The 23,674-nt window shown below is 39.1% G+C and overlaps 1 pseudogene; it reads right to left on the reverse strand.

Moving 5' to 3' along the window:
- Positions 1–17,373, reverse strand: part of LOC101654637 — a 26,732-nt pseudogene extending 9,359 nt beyond the window's left edge.
- Between the last annotated feature and the right edge of the window lie 6,301 nt (positions 17,374–23,674).

Consider the following 23,674-nt stretch of genomic DNA (forward strand, 5'->3'; position numbering starts at 1 on the left):
TGGAGTTAACATGGACTCTTGAGTCCTGTTGGAGCAACTGTTGGAAGAAATTGTTTTGCGGATTAAAAAGCACAGAATATTTGTCTAAGGCCCCTTGCTTGCTTTGGCGATAATATTTCTTTCAAGCCAAAAAATAAAATTAAAGCATGGTTTAATAAAATAAAAATAATAAAATGGATACTGCAGAGGGCATAGGATGCCTGACGGGGTTTAACTAAGGGCAAGTAGCCAAGAGGAATTACTGAAACCCAAATAAAGGCCAAACATGAGGGTGGGACAGGGGGAAAGTAAAAGGAAATCGAGGAAAGAACTAGGAGGCAAAGGACATTTATAGAGGTCTAAATACAGGCATGTGCATATGTAAACATATTTATATATAAAACTATTGATTTATGTACATATATTTATATGTTAAGTATTAAGGTAGCAGACAGCCATTGGGCCTCTACTCAACAACTCCCTCAATGCAAGAATACTTCGTTCCAATAACCCAGCATTCTGTGATGCTCATCTTCCCAACACAATTGCTGAAGGCAAAATGGCTGCATAAGTAAATGTGGTGAAGAAAACTAATGGTGCCTGGCTATCAAAAGATAAAGCATCTGGGATCTTAAAGGCTTGAAGATAAACAAGCAGCCATCTAGCTGAAAAGCAACAAAGCCCACATGAAAGAGGCACATCAGCCTGTGTGGTCATGAGGTGTTGATGGGATCAGGTATCAGGCATCAAAGACCCAGAACAAAAATCATATCAATGTGAATGTGAGGGAGTGCAGAGTGGAGACCCAAAGCCAATCTGTAGACAATTGGACATCCCCTTACAGAAGAGTCACAAAGAAGAGATGGACCAGTCGGGTTGCAGTATAGCGCTGATGAAACATACAACTTTCCCCTAGTTCTTTAATGCTTCCTCCATCCCACTATCATGACCTCAATTCCACCTTGCAAATCGGATTAGAGCAGAGCATGTACACTGGTACAGATAAGAGCTGGAGACACAGGGATTTCAGGACAGATAAGCCCTTCAGGACCAATAATGAGAATAGTGATACCAGGAGGGGAAGGGGAAGGTCGGGGAAGAAATGAGGAAATGATCACAATGATCTGCATATAACCCCTTCCCAGGGGGGTGAACAAACAGAAAAGTGAGTGAAGAGAGACAGCAGTCAGTGTAAGACATCGTGTTAGTCTGTGTAGACTAGAGAAACAAATTCATGGACACTCATGTGTACAAGAAAAAGCTTTATATACAAGAGCAGTTGAATATTGAGAAAACATCCCAGCCCAGCCCAGATCAAATGCATAAGTCTGATATTAGCCCATATGTCCGATATCAATCTATAAAGTCCTCTTCAGACTCACGAAACACATGCAATGATGCTGAATGCAGGAATGCAGGAAGATCACAGGCCAGTAAGTGGAAAGTCTTGTGGATCCAATGATGGTTTAAGCATGTCAGCACTGGCAGGGGCCTCCATGTGGCTTCTCCAGCTCAGGGCACTAGCATAGTTCCATGTGCCTTATCAGTTGCAATGTCTCCCAGGGAGTGAGCCAAGAGAGAGTGTGTCTCCTGCCTCCAAGGAGGAATATTGGAGAAGTTCCTAGAATCCTCAGGCAAAGGTCATGCCCACAAAGAGGCCTCATTGGCTATGACCTGATTGACAGGCTAGACTCCACCCCTTCACTCATAATCCTCTTAAATTGACAACAGATTATATAACTACCACAAACATGAAAAATATATATAAATTACTAAGGATTCATGAGGGGGAGAGAGGGGGTTAATGAGGAGCTCAAGTAGAAAAAAAAATTTTTAATGATGATGGCCACATATGTACAAATGTGCTTGATACAGTGGATGGATGGATGGATTGTGATAAGAGCTGTAAGAGCCCCCAATAAAATGGTTTTTAAAAAGGAGAGTTAGAGTCTCAGAAACTCAAGGGGCAGTTCTATCCTGTCCCTGTGAGTTGGCATTGACTCGATGGCCGGTTGTTTTTTGGTGTCTCAGTCAAACCTTGGGCGCCTTTATGACACTGTGATAAAGGTCTCTCAACCAGACGATTTGTCTTTGTTCTTGTCTTTGTTCGTGGTTTGTCTTTGTCATACTTAAGGCTTAACTTCCCGAGGAGCTGGTGCCCTGAATTTTGATTTATAGTTTCCTAAACGAGAGAATAAATTTCTGTTTGCTAAAGCCATTCACTTGTGGTATTTCTGTTAGAACACTACTAGATAGCAAAGAGTACTTAAATGAAATGAAATCGATCTAGTTTACTATAGCCTTCAGAGATAAATCAATAAATCTAGTTGAAGAAAACTGTGGATTAGGGAGTAAACAAGATATGCTACAAACTTTAGAGTCGTGATTTTAGCACTTCACCTGGGTTCGGTTTAAGCCACAAACCCAAGTCTAAGAAGAAACTGGAACTGAACTTTTGGAAGCGTGGGGGAGGAGAACTTGGAGCCAGATAAGTATCCTTTCATTCTTGCGTAAGGACTAATGGGAGAAATAGTCCAAGTTGATTAAGTGGATTTTTCTTTATTGTTAAGATATTAATTACTCCCACATTGGTCTACAGATTCATCACAGGCCCAGCCAAACTGTCAGCAAGCTATTTTATACATATCAACAAACTTGTTCTAAAATTTAGATGGAAAGACAAAGGATTTAGAAAAGCCCGATACTGAAGGACAAATACGGAAGCTTATACTGCCTGAAAGCTTATACTGCTAGAAAGCTACAGTAATCAAACCAGCACAGAATTGGTGAATGTTCATGGATTGATGTATTCTGATTGTATGACTCAGAAACCATTGTCTTAGGTTTTTGTCTATAAAGCAAAAAGCAAACCATAAATAAAACCCCAAACATTCCCATCTGGTTGACTCTGATCCGTGACAGCCCCATGTGTTACAGGGTAGAGCTGCTCCATAGGGTTTATTTTACTATATTCTCTACAGAAATGCAAATGGAATTTTCATAAACTGTGCCACTCAGGGACTTTCTCAAAGGAACTAAGATAATTAATAATAATAATCTGTGCTCTAATTGGAGACAGATAGTTTTTCCTGCACCCTAAGTAGAAAGAATGATTCTCATAAAAAAATAAAAATAAACAGAAACCCAATCATTTGAGTGGTTAGGGACAAATCTGCAGTCCCTATGAGGTGCAGAAAGAAGCCCTGCGGTGCTGTGGGTAGACTTTGGGCTCAAACCCACCAGTCACTACAGAGGAGAAAGATGAGGCTGTCTGCTCCCATAAAGACTGACAGCCTCAAAACCATATGTGAAGTCACTGTGAGTCAATGTCAATGAGTTTGGTTAAATGAGGTGCAGAAACCTTGTACAAGAATCAAGTGTAAAACCTAGTCTCCAATTAGTGACTCAATAGGGTCTTGGTAACCTTGACATTGTAACATAAAGACTGTGGTAAAATCCAAAAAAGTTCAGGTTTGGGGGAGTAAAGGAGACAGCCCAGGAAAGGTAATAATGGGACAAAGGAAATTGAGATCAAAAAGATTTGAAGGAGATTTAAGTATACATATGTTTAAATACTCATATCAAGGAACCAACAAAAGTTATGGTGTATCTGAAAAGGAAAGAAACAGATTCTGGAAATAAAAAGTCTCTTCATCTAAATTTTCTTATGAATATCCAATTCAAACAGATATATAATAAGTTGTTATGAAACTGCATGATCTAATGAGAAGTTATATATTTTTAAAAACCTGTAAAGAAACATGTTGAGAAAAATCATGTCTCTGGCATATGAATATGGAAGATGTATTTTCTTCATCTGTTCTCCTTTTGAAATTTGCTACAACAACCTATATTTATTTTATGATGAAGCAGTCACTCTGACAACTAGATGGGTGTATTTGAAATATACTTCTCCATTTTAAAAGCAAATCCAGTTACCTTTTCATGATCTTCTATTGATTTTCTTTAGTCCAACTTTCTTTTACAGCATGATTACCAATCCCTATTTTTGACATTAAAATAAATATCTTTCCAGATGTTATTTTCTTATCCTTCCTTTCTAACAAAAAATATTCAACTCTTAAAAGGGAGAGAAGTCCCATCACAAAGTAGAATACATACGCCCCCACCCGGCCCCTGAAGAGGATGAAACACAGAAATGTGGGTGAAAGGAGACAATGGACAGTGCAAGATATTAAATAATAATAACACTATGTAATTGATCGAGGATTCACAAGCGTGGGAGGGAAGGGGGGAGGGGGAAAAGAAGAGCATATACCAAGGGCTCAAGTAGAAAATGTTTTAGAAATGATGATGACAACGTATGTACAAATATGCTTTATACAATTAATGTATGGAATGTTATAAGAGCTGTAAAAACCCCAATAAAATGTGGTGTGTTTTTTTTAAAAAGGAGAAGGGTGGAGATGTAAGACAGAATTTGATTCCTGCTTGTGTTGCACAGGAGCGCCCTGGTGGTGTCGTGGTTTATGTATTCGGTTGCTAACCTCACAGTCAGCAGTTCAAACCCAGTAATTGCTCTAAGGGTGAAAGAGTAGGATTTTTGTTCCAGTAGAGATTTACAGCCTGGGAAACCCAAAGAGGTAGATCTACTCTGTTCTATAGGTTCCCCTATGAATATAAATCGACCCGAGGGCAATGGGCTTGTTTTGTTTCTGTTGTTATTTGGGGGGACAGGAGCTCTATGCTATTGCCACTAAAAACGCTTTCAGCAGATGTAATTGGGGAAAGCTTCCCACGATTCACAATGTTTTCCTTACATTTAGAGAACTCAATCAGTGTACTTCAGACGTCTCTCTCTCTTTTTCTGGGCTGTTTGTCTGAACAGATAGATTTTCCTGACTGAAAATGTGGGAATAATAACAAGGTAGCAAAGTAGCCCACACCTGTTCTTTCTCTGGAAGCCAGCCACCAGCAGGGCACTCATCCTTCGGAGGTTGTGGAGGGGCCCCGTCGCGGTGAACTTGATGAGTCAGGAGCCGCCCAGATCGAGTGTTCCTGTAACCTTCCTAATTCTGGGACTTAGTGAGCAGGCCCGTTTGGCTAATGGACTTAATGCTACAAACTGTATCCTGACCTCTAGCAATAACAGAGGTGACATTTTGACTCAGATTCTTAAATCCTTTGCCTGATTTCTCAAATTAGTCCACAACTATATGACACGGAAGGGTGTTATTTGTTGAAAACCTTCTCAGAAACCCATTTTGTTTTTTGGTTTATAGTAATATGTACACGCAGGTCCCTATTTTTATAATAATAATATTTACCTAAAATGCTGCTTAACATTATGCATTCTGGTTAGTTTAACTTTTGCTATGACTGACCCTAACGTTAGATACCAGTGGGACTCCTACTGTCTGAAACGATCCAGAGGATATCAGAAAATGCAGTGGCTTTCCCAGAATAATTGAACACTGAGTGACTCTCACGGGGAGGGTGGGGGCTGGTCACTCCCACACAGCAGGGCTATGAATGCAATTACTGAAATACTTGTGGGTGTGCTTTGTCTCCAATCTTTTTCATCTTGAAGTGCCAAGACAAAACGCTGACAAAACAAGGATCCAGGATTTTTGTCACCTTTCTTAAAACTCAACTTTTCACATGTCTCAGCTATAGCATTAAAAGTTGGGCAATGAGGCCACACTAATCTATTCTTAATATCGAGACAGTACATTAGGGGCATGGTTGCTTCTCTAGTCCCTCCATCTCAGGCATTAGTCATTCAAAGCATCTTGAAGTCTGTTATTAGTAATTCTATTAATTCCACTTGACTAAATCTTCCTTTCATGAGTCACTGTGCATCGTTTTTCCACTTCTTAAATGAAATAATTTTAATGCAATACTGTTGTGTCAGTTAATATTTTATTGTTATTCTTAGTGCTACATTTTAATGTTATATTCATTATGTGATCTACTACTAAAAACTTACTCAAAGTAAGTTATTAACTCATTTACTTCAGGTTCTGTGAAGAGCTGATATAATCTGTTCACAATTTGTCTACAAGTGATTAGCACAGGTCATACTTCACACCACATGGTGAACCATGACAGCTCTACAGGTCTGGCATGGATGAAGGATTGTTCACTGTTGGTCTCAGTTGCCACTAAGTAGGTTCTGATTCACAGTGCCCCTTTGACAACAGAATGAAGCACTGCCCAGTCCTGTACCATCCTCACAATGTCTGTGGTGTTTGACCCCATTCCTGCAGCCACTGTGTGAATCCATTTTGTTGAGGGGTCTTCCTCTTTTGCCCTACCCTTCTACTTTATCAAGCATGATGCCCTTTTCCAAGGGCTGGGCATTAGTTCGTGAGAAATACCTCCTATGGGTCAAGCACTTATTGGGTTTTAGGGGTGTGTTCTCTCTGCCTTCCTGGAACCCATACATAAATATGTTCACTGAGTAATCATGAAAATACTTGTGCAATTTATAAGCTATGTATACTATAAACAAAACTTTATATGACCAGGAATAAGGAGCCTTGCTGGTGCAGTAGTTACACATTGGGCTATGATCCACAAGGTCAGCAGTTTGAAACTACCAGTCACTCTGTGGGAGAAAGGCCGGGATTTCGACTGCTGTAAAGAATGACAGTCTTAGAAACATACAGAAGCAGTTCTACCATGTCCTGTAGGGTCACAGTGGGCACCATCGACTCGATGGCAGAAGATGACCAGGATGGTAGGAAAACCTGTACCTTAATGATCCCTGTGCTCCAGAGGAATAACAACCACCGTCCAACACTTAGTTACCTCACCATGTAAATAAACGTATAATGTTTAAAAGATTTATTTCCTTAAAGCTCACCAAAAGAAAACGCTGTGTCTATGGGAATAGGGAAATCATTTCAGTGTTACTGGTATCATAATCCAGACATCAGGGCACCTGATCTTGAGCCCCAATCCTGTCTCAACTCCAACCAGAGCCTTAGGAAAGCAGTTTGGGACACCTAATTGCTTGCTTGCAAAATAAAAATATTGGGCCCAGGTCCACTCAAGAATAACACCAATTTAAACCATCTGTGAGTCTATAAAATTAAGAGGAATAGTCTTGATTATTGCATAGCAAAATTATGCCAGTAGAAGTTACTTGCCCTGCAGAAGCTTTAGGAATATTTGAAGTAAGTGAAAAGAAATAGCTGAATTCCTTTCATTCTTCATGAAAATAATGTATTCCCATATAGAATGGCACATAACATAAACAGGACATTTGCTTTCAGTTTGAATATAGCATCTGAATTTCCTAGGCTGAAATTCTCAAAAATGCTTCTGTCCCCTAATGCAAGATGGTGTGGGATATTTTAAATAATTACTACAAGTTAGATTAATTTCTAAGTAAGTACATGCCACCCAGAAGATGTTCCATCTTCTACCAGAACAATGTAAGGCCACCTTAAATGTTATACATATTTGTGGAAACACTTTACTTCTTCCCAGCACACAGGTCATTGACAATTACCTATTTAATAATGTCAGTCTTCTCTACCAGAAGGAACAGTGGTGGCACAGCGGGCTAGGCATTATATGGCTACCCATAAGGTCAGCAGATCAAAACCCCAGTCATGCCACAGGAAAAAGACGAGGGTGTCTGCTCCTATAAAGATTTAATATATTCTCCAAAGCCCCAAGGAACAATTCTACTTTGTCCTATACAGTGGCTCTGAGTTGAAATTGACTGGAAGACAGTGAGTTTGATTAGGTTTGGATTTTCTCTAATAGACAAATAGGTCATTGCTGCATTTGTCAGTCATTTCAGGGACAACCAACCAAACACCTTCAAATCTGGACTCTTAGAACAATCAATCTATTTTTGGCCATAACTTTATGCCAACAGTAGGTTGGTGGTGTCTTAACTGGACGTGGCATGACTCCATGGTGCTCAGCAAACAGCATGGTCAAAGGTACCACCCTTATGCACACCAATTCTGATTTTAAGTGATGGAGCATTCCCTTGTTCTGTTCTTATGACAGCCTCTTGGTTACATGTGAGCACAATGAAGCATTCTCATTCTTCTCAATGCTATCCATTGTTGTTAGGACCCCCGCAGTCAAATGTCTTCCCATGGTCAACACAACAAATAAACCTCTTTCTAGCATTCTTAGCTTTCATCCAAGATCTATTTGACAGCAGCAATGATAGTCCTTGTGCCACATGTTCTTCTTAATCCAGCTTGTATTTCTGGCAACTCTTTGTTGATGCAGTATTGCACAGTTTGGACTTCACTTCTGCAACACTTTTTGACTTATTTTCAACAAAATTTATTTGCACATGATAGTAATGATATTCTATAAGACACTGCAGTCCAGAAACCAGGGTCTTGACAAATTCTTTCATGAGATCTCCAACTTCTTTTCTATCACCAAGGCCGTATTTCCCAACTACGGTGCCTTCCTCTTTGTTTCCACTGTTTGCATTCTAATTGCCAATAATGAATGCACCATACCTTCATGCTTAATCAATTTCAGACTGAAGAAGTTGGTAGAATTCTTCATTTTCTTCACCATTAGCTTTAGTGTTTGGTCTATACGTTTGAATAATAGTTGTATTAATTGGATTTCCCTGAAAGGATATAGATATTATCCTATCAAGACAGCATTGTACTTCATAATAGTACTTAATATGTCCCTTTTGAAGATGGATATGGCACTACTCATTCCCAGCATACTAAACCACATGATTATCTGATTCAGAATAGCCAGTAGAAGTTCATTTCAGTTCAGAAATGCCTAGAATATATATCTATATATATACTAATTCATTTTTGACAATGCACCATTTTCCTAGATTCATATTGTATGCAATCCATAGTCAGATGATTAAGGGATGTTTTCAGCTGTTTCCCCTCATTCTGAGTTGTGCTCCATCAGTCAATGGAGAGTCTGGAAGCTTTAGTCAACCTCAGCATGACAGGCACCTCGACTTTGAGGAGGCAGCTCTTCCCAGTCGTATTTTGAATGTCACACAACCTCAGGGGCTCACCTTCAGGGACTAAAGTTTTGGCGGCAACTTCCTCAGAAACGGAAAGTCGATTCCTTCTTCATAGGCTCTTCTTAGTCTGGAAGCTCCACTGAAACTTGCTCCCCTTGGGTGACCCTGCTGGTACTGAAAAGAGCAACGCCCTCGCTTCCAGCAGCACCGCAATATGCAACATGCAACAACTACAGTATGACAAGTTGACAGAAAACTAGTGTTCTTCATCATGCTTATTCGATGTGTATGCTGATAACAATGATAATAAGCAAATCATCGGAGAAGTTGAACTATATGAAAAAGAACGCCACATCAGGATGGGAGGCAGCTTATTAACAACCTGCGGTATGCAGATGAGGCAACCCTGCTTGCTGAAAGTGAGGGGGACTGGAAGCGCTTACTGATGATGGAGGACTGCAGCCTTCCGTCTGGACTACAATTCAATGTAAAGAGACTCAAAATCCTAATTCTGGATCAATAGACAATATGATTATAAACAGCGAGAAGATGGAAATTGCCAAGAATTTCATTTTGCTTGGATCCACAGTTAAGGTTCAAGGCAACAGGAATCAAAAATCAAATGACATATTGCATTAGGCAACTCTGCTGCACAAGAGTTCTTCGAAGTATTCTAGAGCAAGGGTGCCACTTTAAAGACTAAGCTGTGCCTGATTCAAGCCATGGGATTTTATAATCACCTCATAGTCATGTTGGACGACAAATAAGGAAGACTACAGAAGAACTGGTGTATTTGAATCAGTGTGCTGGTGAAGCATACTGAAACTATTGTGGACTGCTGGAAGAACGAACGAACACATCTGTCTTGGAAGAAGTACAACCAGAATGCCCTTCAGAGGTGATGAGTGTGATTTTGTCTCACATAGTTTAGATGTATCATCCAGAGACACCAGTCCCTTGGGAAAAGACCTCATGCTTGGTGGAGTGTACGGTCAGCTAAAAAGAGGCAAGCTGCCAAGGAGATGAACTGACACAATGGCAGCAGACCCTGTGTCATTATTGTGCATGGGGTCACTATGAGTCAAGGCCAACTTGGTAGCACCTACCAAGAACAACAGTCTTACTGCCTGCTGGGTTCAGATCTGCTCCACACATCTCTCATTCTGAAACAAAGATCGAAGAAACGATGGCCACATGGGGCATCGTGGTATGTAAGGAGAAATAGTACAAAAGGAAACAGAAATGTACAATACTACTGAAGCCTCACTTAAAAATTGGAACACTGTCTTTTCTGACCACATTTCATAGATCAATTCAATAGCATGGACTAATCCCAAATCAACATGGCTGGGAAATATATTCTACTAATGAACTAGGGGAGGAGAGAGTGAGTTGTTGAAGAGTAAGAAAATCGACAGCGTTGTTGAATATCCACCACATAGCACAGTTCATAGCACATTGTGGATATTAAATTTTTTATTAGGAATTCATAAAATTTGAGAACATGTCATTAATCTTTCCAAAATATCCCCTGTTCTCTTGTTTATAGTTGAAGTGTAGAGTGTCTTTATCCTCTCTGATGATTATAATACTGATTCCTTTTGCCCAATTCAGCCTGGGTCAGGGAAGGATTTGCCATCACATCCCCAGTTAATAGTTCAGTGATGTTTGCACAGTTCAAGAAATATTTTTAAACAGACGAATGAATAAATGTATGCATCTATGGGTCATATGTTGTTATCTTAGTTTGTTTTCCAAATAATAATATTAAGATCCCGATTTAGGAAATGGCGAATCTGAGACAGTGTCAGCATTACTTTCTATGTAAACTTAAAAGGTAATATTCTTTTTTGTGGACTCTATTTATTTATCATCATTTCCTAAATGGCAATTAAGTCAAATGCGCTCTACTTCAATTATAAGGAAGAAAGAGTGAATGTGTTGGGAAAACATTCAAACCACCCAGAGGCTCTGTTGAAGAAAAATAAGATTACCTGTTTTCATAAAGATTTACCATCTCAATGGCCTGATACAGAGCCAGTACAAGTTGGAATTGTCTCAGTGCAGTGGGTGGCGATGATCAGAAGATCACCATGGAAATTATTTTATATTTCAGCATTGGTATTTTAAGCATAATTACCATTATCTTAAAAATTAGTATTTCATTTCTCATGGAGATATCTTACTCTATTGTTACATTAGCCTTTACTGTTAATTAGAATAAAGTTTTTATGTATCTATTATACACAAAGCTCTGTTTGCTATACAAAGGCTTATAAGAAATTGTCTCTATTGTTCATGGTTTGCTATCTGGTTAAAGAGGTAGACATGCTATTCTCCAAAGGAGCTATAGCAATATCAGATGACTGCTAAGTAAGTTAAACATAAGCTACAAGAATTCGGAGAATAAAGATAATGCCCTGCAAAGATGATTAGAGAAACCTCATGGAAGGAGTAGAATTTAATCGAGCCTCAGAAAATGAGTAAAAATTCTGTAACTGAGTTCGAGAGGGAGGGTATGTCAAGGTGAACGAATATAATGAATAAAAAGGAAATGGCATAAACCAGCAGTATCAACCAGGGCAGAGTAGAAGCTACATGGAGAAGCTAACCAGAGAGAAGGCTAGAAAACAATAGAAAACATGGTGAAGTTAAACACATAAAATGATGAACCAAGAAGCTCTTCATTAAAACTTATAAGCATTTTTAAACTCACATTTTCTCATTAGGGAGGCACTATGATGAAAGCATGTTTTTAGAAATATTAATTTGGCCATAATATACTTAATGAATTTGTTAGCAGTAGATAGAGAAAAAGTAGCCAACCACCCCCCAAAAATCATTAACATATAAAGGAAGACTATGTGTCCTAGCTGGTGACATAGTAGGATATGTATTGGGCTGTTAACTGCAAGGTCAGCAGTTTGAAACCACCAGTTGCTTCATAGGGAAAAAGATTAAATTTTCTATTCCCGCAAAGAGCTAAAGTTTTGGAAACCCACAGGGGCGGTTCTATTCTATCCTATAGGCTAACTATGATTTACAATTGACTTGGTGGTAGTGCGTTTCATTCGGTTTATAGCAGAAATACAATTGGTTGGCTTTGAAGAAAAAAAATCACAAAGTCTGGATTCAGGGAAAAGGCATCTTTCTCTGCTGGTTCTGAGGGAAGGTTCTTCTCTGTTTTTAGCTTCTAGACTTTGGTTTCTTATATTCCTCATCCATGTTTCCTTCTTGTACTTCGAGAAAAAATCTTGAGATGTCCTTTTTGACGATGAATGCAACACCATTCCTCTTGGATCTGTCGTTCCCAGTAAAGTAAACCATGTGACTGTCTGATTCAAAATGGCAAATACCTGTCCATTTCAGCTCATTAATGTAGAGGATATTTATCTTTATGTCTTCATTTCGTTTTTATGACATCCAAGTTTCCTAGATCCAGACTTCATAGTTTTAATCGCCTCCTATGCATGTGAAAGCCGGTCATTGAATAAGGAAGACCAACAAAGAGTTGGTGCAAAACAAATGCAACCACATCAGACCGCTCCGTAGAAGCAAGGATGGTGAGACTTTGCCTCACAGACTTTAGACATGCCATCAAGAGAGACCAGTCCCTGGAGAAGGACATCATGCTTGGGAAAGTAGAGAGGCCATGAAAACGGAAGGCTCTCGAGAATACGGCTGCACACAGCAGCTGCAGCAATGGCCTCAAACATAAGAACAATGAGAGGTTGGCACGGACTGGGCCCTGATTGGTTCTGTTGTACATGTTACTATGAGTGGGCAGTGACTAATGGCACCTACTAGTAATGATATTGATAATATGTTTCCGTGATTATTTAATCGACTCTTTTTATATCTCCGAGCGATTGACTTAATTCATGCCTCACAGTGGTATAGCTTCACTAACATAACAAAGAAACCTTATTCCCAGATGCTATTATATCCATAGTGTAAATTTTAGGATTTAAAATACATTTGGGGGGAATACAATTTAATACTTAATAATACTCAAATGAGGGTGGGTAGCTAAGTTTTTAGAAAGGACTAATTAGTAAGTACAAAATCAACAGGATTAGAAATCTTTAGTTTATAAAAGAATGGGCCCAGAGTACAGAAGGAATTTTGGATTGGGCTAGTGCTTGGAAAAAGAGAATAGAAGAAAAAGTAAGGGTCAAAGAGATAGTTTCATCAGAGATAGAATTTGGTGATTCTAATTTAAAAGCATAAGCTGAATCAAAACTTACATATTATCTATCAAAGTTTAATGTAAAATAAGAGAAATGTCTATTTGCCCATGCATTTCCAGAGAACTTTCATTGGGAGAAAAAAGAAGTCCTGAAAATAATAAAATTATTCTTAATTAAAACAGTAATACCAATGCTAAAGGCACAGTACATGGGTAAATAAGAAGTTCTGTGCTTATTTTAGGTATCTTAAAGTGTAATTACAATATTTTTCTCTTTTTTTATGTTACACCACATTTTGCCCCAGAATAATGTCTTTAATAGGCTCATTTTTTCCTGCTTAGAAAGATAATTACTTCTGTAATGTTAAATATTTGGCTAAGTTATTTATCAACCTCAAAACGCCTTAATATTTTTACACATAAACTGATTTTTGTATTTTCCCATTGATTGAACTGTTATCTCATTGTTTAATCAAATAAAATCTATAGTTTAAAATACCCTCAGAAAGCAGCTATCGATTCAGAAAACAAAGGAAAGACAGATCTACATCTTCAACAAATTGAAGCTCATTCAAAAATAGATAATATTTCACAGGATTTATTAAGTGAATAAATTGAACTAACATCGACCTTTCTATCCACAGTCTAAGCCAACTTTTTTTTCTCTCAATTGGGGAATCTAAACAATTTAAGACAGTGCTTGTAGAAGTGATGGAGTGGTCATTGCTTGCTGGTTGTCAGGCAGCCCAGGCTAAGCATAGACAGTTTGTGAGTTTGGGCACTAGCACTAGAGGCAGAGGAGACTAGAGTGTGGGTTGCAAATGCAACACTTCTTAGAGATGAAACTCACATGGTCTACATTGAAACATGATTCATGAATTTCTATCAAGTGAAGGATAACTTACACTATTTTAGACAGCTTGTCATCAATTCTTCTTCAAAGAAAGATGTTCCCTATTAGTCAGAGTAATGCAATTGCTTAGTTTTCCATTCTTACTCTAGTGGTTTTTGGTGTTGAATGGTCTTTAGTAGTGAGGTGGATTATGTACTGAACTGCTAACCACAAGGTTGACTGTTCAAGCCCAATAGGTTCTCTGAGGGAGAAAGATGAGGCTGTCTGCTCCCATAAGGATTTAAAGTCTTAGAAATCCAAAGGGGAAGTCCTACTCTGTCCTATAGGTTTCCTCAGTCAGAATTGGCTTATGGACAGTGAGTTTTCCCATTTTGGTAATTTCTAACATGAAGCAACAAATATGCCAATATGCATAGCTATACATGCACAGAAAACTAAAGAAGAGAATGTTTGTGGGAAGAGTGGGGAAAAGATAGAAAAGAAGAGAGGAAGAGCTACAGAGAGAAATAGGAGAGGGAGTGAAAGAGGGAAGGAAGGAGAGAGAGGCAGACAGAGAATTAGGTCAAACTGATGTAATTAATGAAGAGGTATAAAGTTGTAATTTGCATATACAGTATGAAGAATATGTATTTCGTTCTCAAAAGAATACATTACAAATATTTTCATTGCTTATGGATTACACTATCACCAAGTACGATATTATCAATAGATGAGAAAATCCCCTGTGAATGTTTTCCATCCATAAATGTGTTCATTTGTACTATGGTTAATAACTCCAAAATACACAGGCCTGACTCCATGTCACTGAGGGGAGATTTTAGCTGCAGGCCTTGCCTTTGTTCCTTGAAAACTGTCAGCCGGCACCGAAGAAAATAATATATTTCCTACTTGTCTCTGGATATCAGGATACCCAAAGTAAGATTTATCCTCATTTGTAAACTGAAATATTTCAGTGTGAAAGAACTAGCAACATAAGAGTTCACTGGAGAAATTATTAACTGAACACAGAACTTCTAAATAAGAACAATGTAGGAGTAGCCATATATTTCAAATGTGTGGACATCTACCAGTTTTCTAATTCAACTAAAAGCAAAGCAGGACAATTGGAATCACCATCAATGTACCTCTTAGTATGTCCTGAATTGAAACTCTTCCTCATTTTCCCATATACTTCCAATTTTACCTCCAAAATACCCTTTGGTAATCATCTCTACTGTTTCCAAAATTATCTGTCAGTTTTTCATAATACAGGCATACCTTTGAAATAGTGAATGTTTGATGACAGACCATACCACGAGACTTCGGACAGGGCAAAATATGACAAAATACCAATTTATAAACTATCAAGGGCTCACGAGGGAGGGTGGAGTGGGGAGGGAGGGGAAAAATGAGGACCTAATGTCGGGGGTTTAAGTGGAGAGGAAATTTTTTGAGAATGATGTACAAATGCACTTTACACAATTGATGTGTGTATGGATTGCTATAACAGTTATATGAGCCCCTAATAAAATGTTTAAAAAAAAGAAAGTAAGTTACATGAATTTTTTTCACTTTGATCTCTTTACATTTCTTTTTCAAATGCATTGGGCTTAAAAGTGTTAATGTTCACAGTAGATCAGGGAAGGGTGTGTAAGGAATTGATGTTTGTAAGAAATAGGTTTAGAAAATCTAACAATTTCAAGTTCTTATTGTTGCTTTCTTTTGTCTTCATCACACCTCAAAGGAAATCATTCAAAAACCAAACCCACTGCCATCGAGTCAATTCCGGCCCATAGCAAGCCTACATGACCAAGTAGAACTGCCTCAAACGGTTTCTACGCCTAGAAATCATCACAGAAACAGACTGTCTCGTCTGTCTTCAGCAAAGCCGGGGTGGCTTGAACTTCCGACCTTTCAGTTAGCAGCCCTATGTTTACCCACTGGGCCACCTAGACTCCTTCAAAGAAGACCGGCAGGACCACAATTGCTCCACAAAGGACACATGACGGCGAGCACAAACTGAGCGTAGATTGATAAATTAGATAATAATAAACCCTGGACTTCCTGACACTGTCCTCTCCTAAAAGTAGTCATATACATATAAATCACCATTGAAACTTACTTAAAATAGAGTCTTGCAATCGACTGAAACGCAGAATCTGATTAAGTAATCTGGCATAGAGGCTATAAATCTAAATTTTTTAGCATTCTCCCAGGTAATACTGATGCATGGTCCTCAAATTGCAATCATTACTCCAGAAATAAGAGGAATAAACAACCGAAACTCCTCTTTGTTCTAATTTGTCAAACAAAGGAATATTGATGACAGAATCAGCAGTGATAGAAACCCAGCAAATAAATGATCCCGCAGTCATCAGGCTCACTGGTAACAGAGAAAAATACAAGGCCGAAGTACGCATCTACCTTCAACTTTCAGGACTTCAGCTCTCCCGAAATGTGAGCTATGAGATAGATCAGGTCATGGGAGTAGAACGACCTGACGTCCCTTTAGGATGCTGCCACATGTAATAAAAGATATCAGTTCTTATTAAAGCTACAATGGCATATTTCTCCAGCTGTTTCACTGTTTCACCATTGCTGAATTCCTTCGAGCCCAGTTCATTGGTTGCTCTCTTGCTCTATGTTTATAAGCCTCTACTAGGTTCACTTTCCTCCTTCAGCTGTCTACAACTGGAGTCCTTCATTTCATCCAATTGATCGTCAACATACTCCCCGTGAGGTCATATCACTAAACTCCCGACCTAAGGTCAACCAACCCTCGTCTTTACTTCTGTTTCTATTGAACACCAATGAATAAAAACTATACAGCTCTGCCCAATGATACTTCTACAATATCTGATCTTTCTCCCCGATGGAATCTTAAGACCACATCTTTTTTTTGTCCTTCCCCTTGTCAGCACTGCCTCTTTTATAGTCACAGGGGTCATTCTAAGTCTGCATTATTTTGCTCAAAGGCGCTGCTAATTTTACATAAGGGGGTAGGGGTGGGGGGAGAGACAGAATTGATCACATATGAACTATTTCAGCATTTCATCTCATCATGCATACACATTTATATCTATATTTCTTTCCAAAATGCCTGCGTAGTATTCATGGCTATACGCATCCATTCCTTTCTAGAAAAATAGTGCTTCCACACAAAGATGATATGTTTATTCCATTTCTTCCAAGATTTGTGCCTCATTAATTTTACCCCTCTCCTTCCTTATCAACATCTCTTTCTCCATGACTCTTTCCCCTCAATATTTTCAAGACTATTTATCGTTAAAAATACAAAAAGTTTCATCAAACTCACAGTATTCCTTTTGATTTTTGTGATTTGTAGCTAGTTGCTATCAAGATGGCTGGAATTCCTAGTGGCCCATGTACAGCAGCCTGAAACGCTGCCTGAGCGGCCACCATGTTTACCGGTGTTGGTGGGCTTGGGGCCCTTTGGTGGTCAGTGTGCATTTTCAGTGCCTTCCACCCTAGGCGATTCCTTTTCCAGCACCGTATCGTGCCATGTTCTGGTGTGATCCACAGGGCATGCGTTGACTGCGATTTGGAAATAGATTGCTAGGCCATTTTCCCCAGGCGCTCTCAGTCAGAAAGCGCCACGGGACGCTTTACATCCTGGTGGCGCAGCTTCCAGCACAAAAGCCTCCATAGTAAGTCACGAAGAGAGTTGGCATTAGTCCGTAGAACTATTCCTTTTACTTCTCTTACCTTCCGGTAAAAACACATACAGCAATAACTCAAGTACATTTTCTTTTTATATCTTCCCTTCTTTTTTTTTTTTAACTCTCTAAACACGCCTTACTCTCCTGTCTTCTTATGGAAACAGACATTACCCAGGTCATGACCTTCGCATTTACAAATCCTAGAGTCACTTCTCAATAAGTGGGCTACAAGATCTCTTGGTACAATTGTCTTCTTGGTTCGAGACGTGTCATCTTCCTTGATGCTCTGTTGCAGACATCTCCCCCGAGTTTCCTTTCATCTTGTAGTTATGAGGATGAGTTTTATAGTCAGCATATTTCTATAACTTTCCAATGATGTAACCTCTTTGACCCCAGTTTCCTCCTCAAGTAAAAGGACGATGCTAATACTTACTTCTAGTAAGACGTAGTAGTCCAGTACGGTAAATTGTCATTGGCACAATATTGATTCAAGTGTTATGTAGTTGTTGTAGTTATTATAATTACTATTACAATTTCAATGTGTTCCTAATTTTAGAACGTTTTCAAATGTATCATATTTTGTTTTGGGTAAAATATATACTCCTGATCCCCAAGCTTAACAAATTACTCTTGATAGAGTCCAATAATCTGAAGGAACAACTTTGTGTATGTGTCTGTTAAAATATATATCCCAGGATCTCAAACCTAACACAGATTCTGGGTGAAGACCAATAATCAGTATTTTAAGAATTTTCTCAAGTGATTCTTCTGCCCATTGCAGTGGGAGAGCCATTGTTTCATCCCCCTTTCAATTGGCAAAGACCTTGAAGTTAGACAGATCTGAGATCAAGACTGAGGTTATTTCCTTGCATAAATTGCTGCTTCCTTCATGTTTCTAAAATTACCTTAGTCCATCTACTACATCGTCTTATGGAGAAGATAAAATTCGATGATTATACCAAATAAATTTTGTCCTTTGATATATGAAGAGAGGTTTATTTTTAATGGCCTGTGGTGTTTGTTCACCACTTCTCTGTCAGTTTGTCATACTATGGTGGCTTGTGTATTGCTATGATGCTGGAAATTAGGTTACTGCCATTTCAACTCCCAGTAGGGTCACCCAAAGTGAGCAGATTTCAGCAGGGCTTTGAGTCTAAGAACAGACTCAAAGAAAAATAAGCTGTTCGCTTCAGAGAAATTAGCCAGTGAAAACCTTCTAGATAGCGCGGAGACATTATGAGATACTGAAAAGCGCCTGAATAACAGCAGAACACTGTCAGAAACAGTGCCAGATGGTGAGCCTCTCACGTCTCAAAGTCTTCGCAATATGGTTGAGGAAGAGCGACCTTCTCAGCGTATTGTTGACCAGAATGACATGGATAGAGCAAAGCCTTGGAGACTTTCGTTTGCTGATGAGGCACGATTTAAAATGATAAGACACAGCTGCAACAGCAACTAAGCATTGAAATTTGGAATGTGTGAAATATAAATCTGAGAAAATTGGAAGTAAAATTGAAATGGAATGCATAAAAATCAATATCTTAGAAGTTAGTGAGTTGAAATGGAACGACAGAGTCGAGAGGAATGATGTTACATTTATCATCGCAAAGGACATTTCAAGATCTATCTTGAAGCACAATGCTGTCTGTGATAGGATAATTGTCTGCATACAAAGAAATCCAGTCAATACAACTATTATTCAAATGCAGGCACCAACTACAGTGAAAATGATGCCCAAATTGAATAATTCTACTCATTTCTTCAGTCTAAAATTGATCAAACAGGCAATCAAGATGCATTAATAATTATTGGTAAATAGAATGCAAAAATTGGAAACAAATAGGAAAGAACAGTAGTTGGAATACCAGGTCCTGGTAATAGAAACAAAGCTGGATATCACATCATAGAATTTTGCAAGGATAAAAACAGAATTTTGTAAGACCAATGACTTCTAAATAGAAAATACCTTTGTTAAACAATACAAACCACAACTATACATGTGAACTTCTCCAGGAATCAAATTTGACTATATCTGTGAGAATGAATGATGGAAAAGCTTAATATGAGCAGCTAAAACCAGGGCATGGGTGGACTATGGAATATACCCCCAGTTGCTATTATGTAAGTTCAGGTTAAAAGTGGAGAAAATTAAACAAGTTGATGTGAGCCAAAATACAACTTGTGTCTATCCCACCTGAAGTTAGAGACCATATAAGGAAGAGATTTGCTGCATTGAGAAATAATTAAGAAGACCTGTTAAGCTGTGAGGTGACATCAAGATCATCCATGAAGAAAGCAGAAGGTCATTAAAAAGATAGGAAATGAAGAAAAGAGCAAAATGGATGTCAGAAGAGACTCTGAAACTTGCTGTTGTCCATGTTACCCAAGTCAAATGAACGAAATGATGAAGTCAGAGAGCTGAACAGACCCTCTCAAAGGGCATGTTCAGAGGACGAAGTAAAATATTATAATGAAATGCGTAAAGACCTAGAGTTAGAAAACCAAAATGGAAGAACACAATCAGAATACCTTAACCTGAAAGAACTGAAAAAAAATATATATCAAGTCCTGGGTTGCAATACTGAAATATTCTATGGGCAACACACTGAACCATGCAGCAAACATCCAAAGAAGATGGAAAGAATACAGAGGCAATCTACCAAATACAGCTAGTTGACATTCCACCATTTCAGGAGGTACTATATGAGCAAGAACCAATAGTGCTGAAGGAAGAATTTCAAGCTGTACTGAAAGTGTTAGCCCAAAACAAGGCTATAGAAATACCAATTGAAATGGTTCAACAAGTTGATGAAACATTGCAGCCACTTCTCTATGCCAGGAAATTTGGAAGACAGCTACTTGGCCAACTGACTGGAAGAGATACATATATGTCCTAATTTGAGAGAAAGGTGACCCAATAGAATGCACAAAATATAGAACAATATTGGCATTACTTACATGTACATATAATTTTACTTGAAGATCATTCAATAAAGGTTGTAGCAGTACATTGACAGGGAGCTTCCAGAGGTTCAGGCCAGATGCAGGAAGGGGTGTAGAACAAGAGATATCATTCTTGATGTCAGATTTATCTTGTCTGAATGTAATAGATACGAGAAAAATATTTATTGTGTTTTATTGACTATGCCATGGAATTTGACTGTGTGGATCATAAACTATGGAGAGTCTTGAGGTGAATCGGAATTTCAGAACACTTCATTGTGCTCCTGCAGAACTTGTTCATGAATCAAGAGGCAGTTGGGAAACAGGACAAGGGAACACTCCCTGGTTTAATATCAGCAAAGATATGTGTCAGGGTGGTATCCTCTCACCATACTTGTTCAGTCTCTCTGCTGAGCAAATTTAGAGAAACTGGTTTACATGAAGAAGAAATGTGACATAAGGTTTGGTGGAAGGCCGAGTAACAACCTGTGATTTGCAGATGACTCCACCTTGATTGCTGAAAGTGAGGGGGACTTGAAGCCCTCACTGATGCACATCAAGGATTGCAGCTTTCAGTATAGATTATGACTCTGTGAAGAAGCCAGAAATTCTCACAACTACGCTAACCTAGGTAACCTCCTGATAGAAGAAGAAAAATGTGAAGACGTCAACAATTTTTTCTTACTTGGATCCATACTTTAATGCTCATGGAGGCAGCAGCCAAGAGATGCAAAGGCACAGTACATTAAGTAAATCTGCTGTAGGGGACCTTTCAAAAGGTAGGAGACCTTTTGAAAAGCAAGAAGGTTACTTTGAGGACTAAGGTGCACTTGACACAAGCTATGATATTTTCTTTCATTTTGTATGTGTGTGAAAGTTGGACACTGAGTCGGGGAGCGTGAAGAAGAACTGAGGCATTTCAACCACGGCCTATTGAAAGTACCACAACGGCCAAGAACAAACAGATCTGTCTTGGAAGAAGTGTAGCCTGGATGTTCGTTACAGGCAAGGATAGAAAGACTTCATCTCGAGGACTTTGGATATGTTATCAAGAGAGATTAGCCCCTAGAAAAAGACATCATGCTTGGTAAAGAAGGGGTGCGATAAAAAAGAGAAAGGCCCTCAAAGAGAGGGATTGACAAAGTGGCTGCGCGAATGGGCTCAGACATAAGAACAACTTTGTGGATGGCGCAGGACCAAGTGGTTGTACATCTGATCACTAGATGTCTAAACCAACTTTCAGACACTAACAGGAGCATGCTGTCTGTAAAGGAGGCCTGTTGGTGCTATGGGTTAGACTGCTAACTACAAGGATAGTGGTTCAAATCCCTCAGCCACTATGGGAGAGAAAGAAGAAGCTAGCAGCTCAGGTAAAGTTTTAGTCTTGGAAACCATATACGGGGATTGATATGAGTTGGAATTGATTCTATGGCAGTGGGATTGTGGTTTGCTTTTGCTTTTTGATGTAAAAGAGCACACTGTTCTCTTGAGAGGCCACTAATACATGCTTTTAATCTTTCCCATTTTTATCTTTATTCAGTGTATGAAATGCAAATCCCATCCCTCCAAATGTATTTACCTTCAAGTTTAATTAATTTAGGTTCCCCTCTCCCCAGAATCAAAACAGCTTAAGTTTCCTTAGTTAACGATAGGTCAAGGAAGTATGACAGTAAATTAGAAGCAAAAAGACCAAGAAAAAAATCGTAAGGGTGACAGTAGTTTAGAATTAACAGACCAAGAAAAATAGGATGAAGTTTAGAGTATTATATATTATAAAATGAGTTTTAAATGGACTAGGCTACTCTGCAGTTAAAGTACCATCTATCAGTGAATATTGCTCATGCGTTGAAATTCTACAATATAATCAGCATCGTGCTAGTTAATGAAGAGTCTCACTCCAGGTCAAAATCCCAAGTGTGATCTGTCTGGCACAACCACAGACAATTACAAATGCTTTCCCTGGCAGGCACCAATGGGGAAAAGTTGCCCTAGATGTTGATCATTGTGAGTGCCTGGCAATCTCAGGAAGGAGCTGGAGTCCAGAACTCAGAAGCACCTTCTTTCCTTCACCCATCACACTTTTTTCCCTTTCTTTTAAACAGCAAAGTTCTTTTATTGTAAAGGGTACACTTGCTCTTTATACAATACCGAGTCACCTGGATTCCATACCTGCTGAGCCATTTAGCACCTTTATTAAAGGCTTACATGCCAGAGCCGTGTCCTAGACATCTCAGGGGAATGGGACTGACATTCCTTGTCTGTTCTATTGTCTACGAGCAGACAAACAATGGACAACTAACTGATCAATATAACATTGATGGCTCATAGTAAGAGCTAGGAAGGAAATCAATGCGATGAGAGAGAAGAAGAGAAGACCTGCTTGGATAGTTGGTCATGAAAGACTACTTGTACCATAGTGAATTATGGGAGTGCGGAGTGGAGACCCAAAGCCCATGAGTAGGCCACTGGAGATCCCCTTGCAGAGGGATCTCGGGGAGGAGACGAGCCAGTCAGGGTGCGATGTAACAATGATGAAAAATACAACTTTCCTCTAGTTCCTAAATGTTTCCTCCCCGCTCCCACTATCATGACACGAATTCTACCTTGCAAGTCTGGCTAGACCAGAGGATGTACACTGGTACAGATAGGAACTGGAAACATAGGGAATCCAGGGCAGATGATCCCTTCAGGACCAGTGGTGTGAGTGGTGATACAGGGAGGGTAGAGGGAGAGTGGGTAAGAAAGAGGGAACCGATTACAAGGAACTATAAGTGACCTCCTCCCTGGGGGACGGACAACCGAAAAGTGGGTGAAGGGAGACGTCGGACAGGGCAAGATATGACAAAATACCAATTTATAAACTATCAAGGGCTCATGAGGGAGGGGGTAGCGGGGAGGGAGGGGAAAAATGAGGACCTCTGCTGGGGGCTTAAGTGGAGAGAAAATGTTTTGAGAATGATGAGGGCAATGAATGTACAAATGCGCTTTACACAATTGATGTGTGTATGGATTGTGATAAGAGTTGTATGAGCCCCTAATAAAATGATTAAAAAAAAAACCACCAACTGTGTTCCCAAAAAATAAAGAAAGAAAAAAAAAAA

This window comes from Echinops telfairi, unplaced genomic scaffold (genome assembly GCF_000313985.2).
Source record: "Echinops telfairi isolate 266 unplaced genomic scaffold, ASM31398v2 ScPeMD7_3533;HRSCAF=4204_0, whole genome shotgun sequence".
NCBI lineage: Eukaryota > Metazoa > Chordata > Mammalia > Afrosoricida > Tenrecidae > Echinops > Echinops telfairi.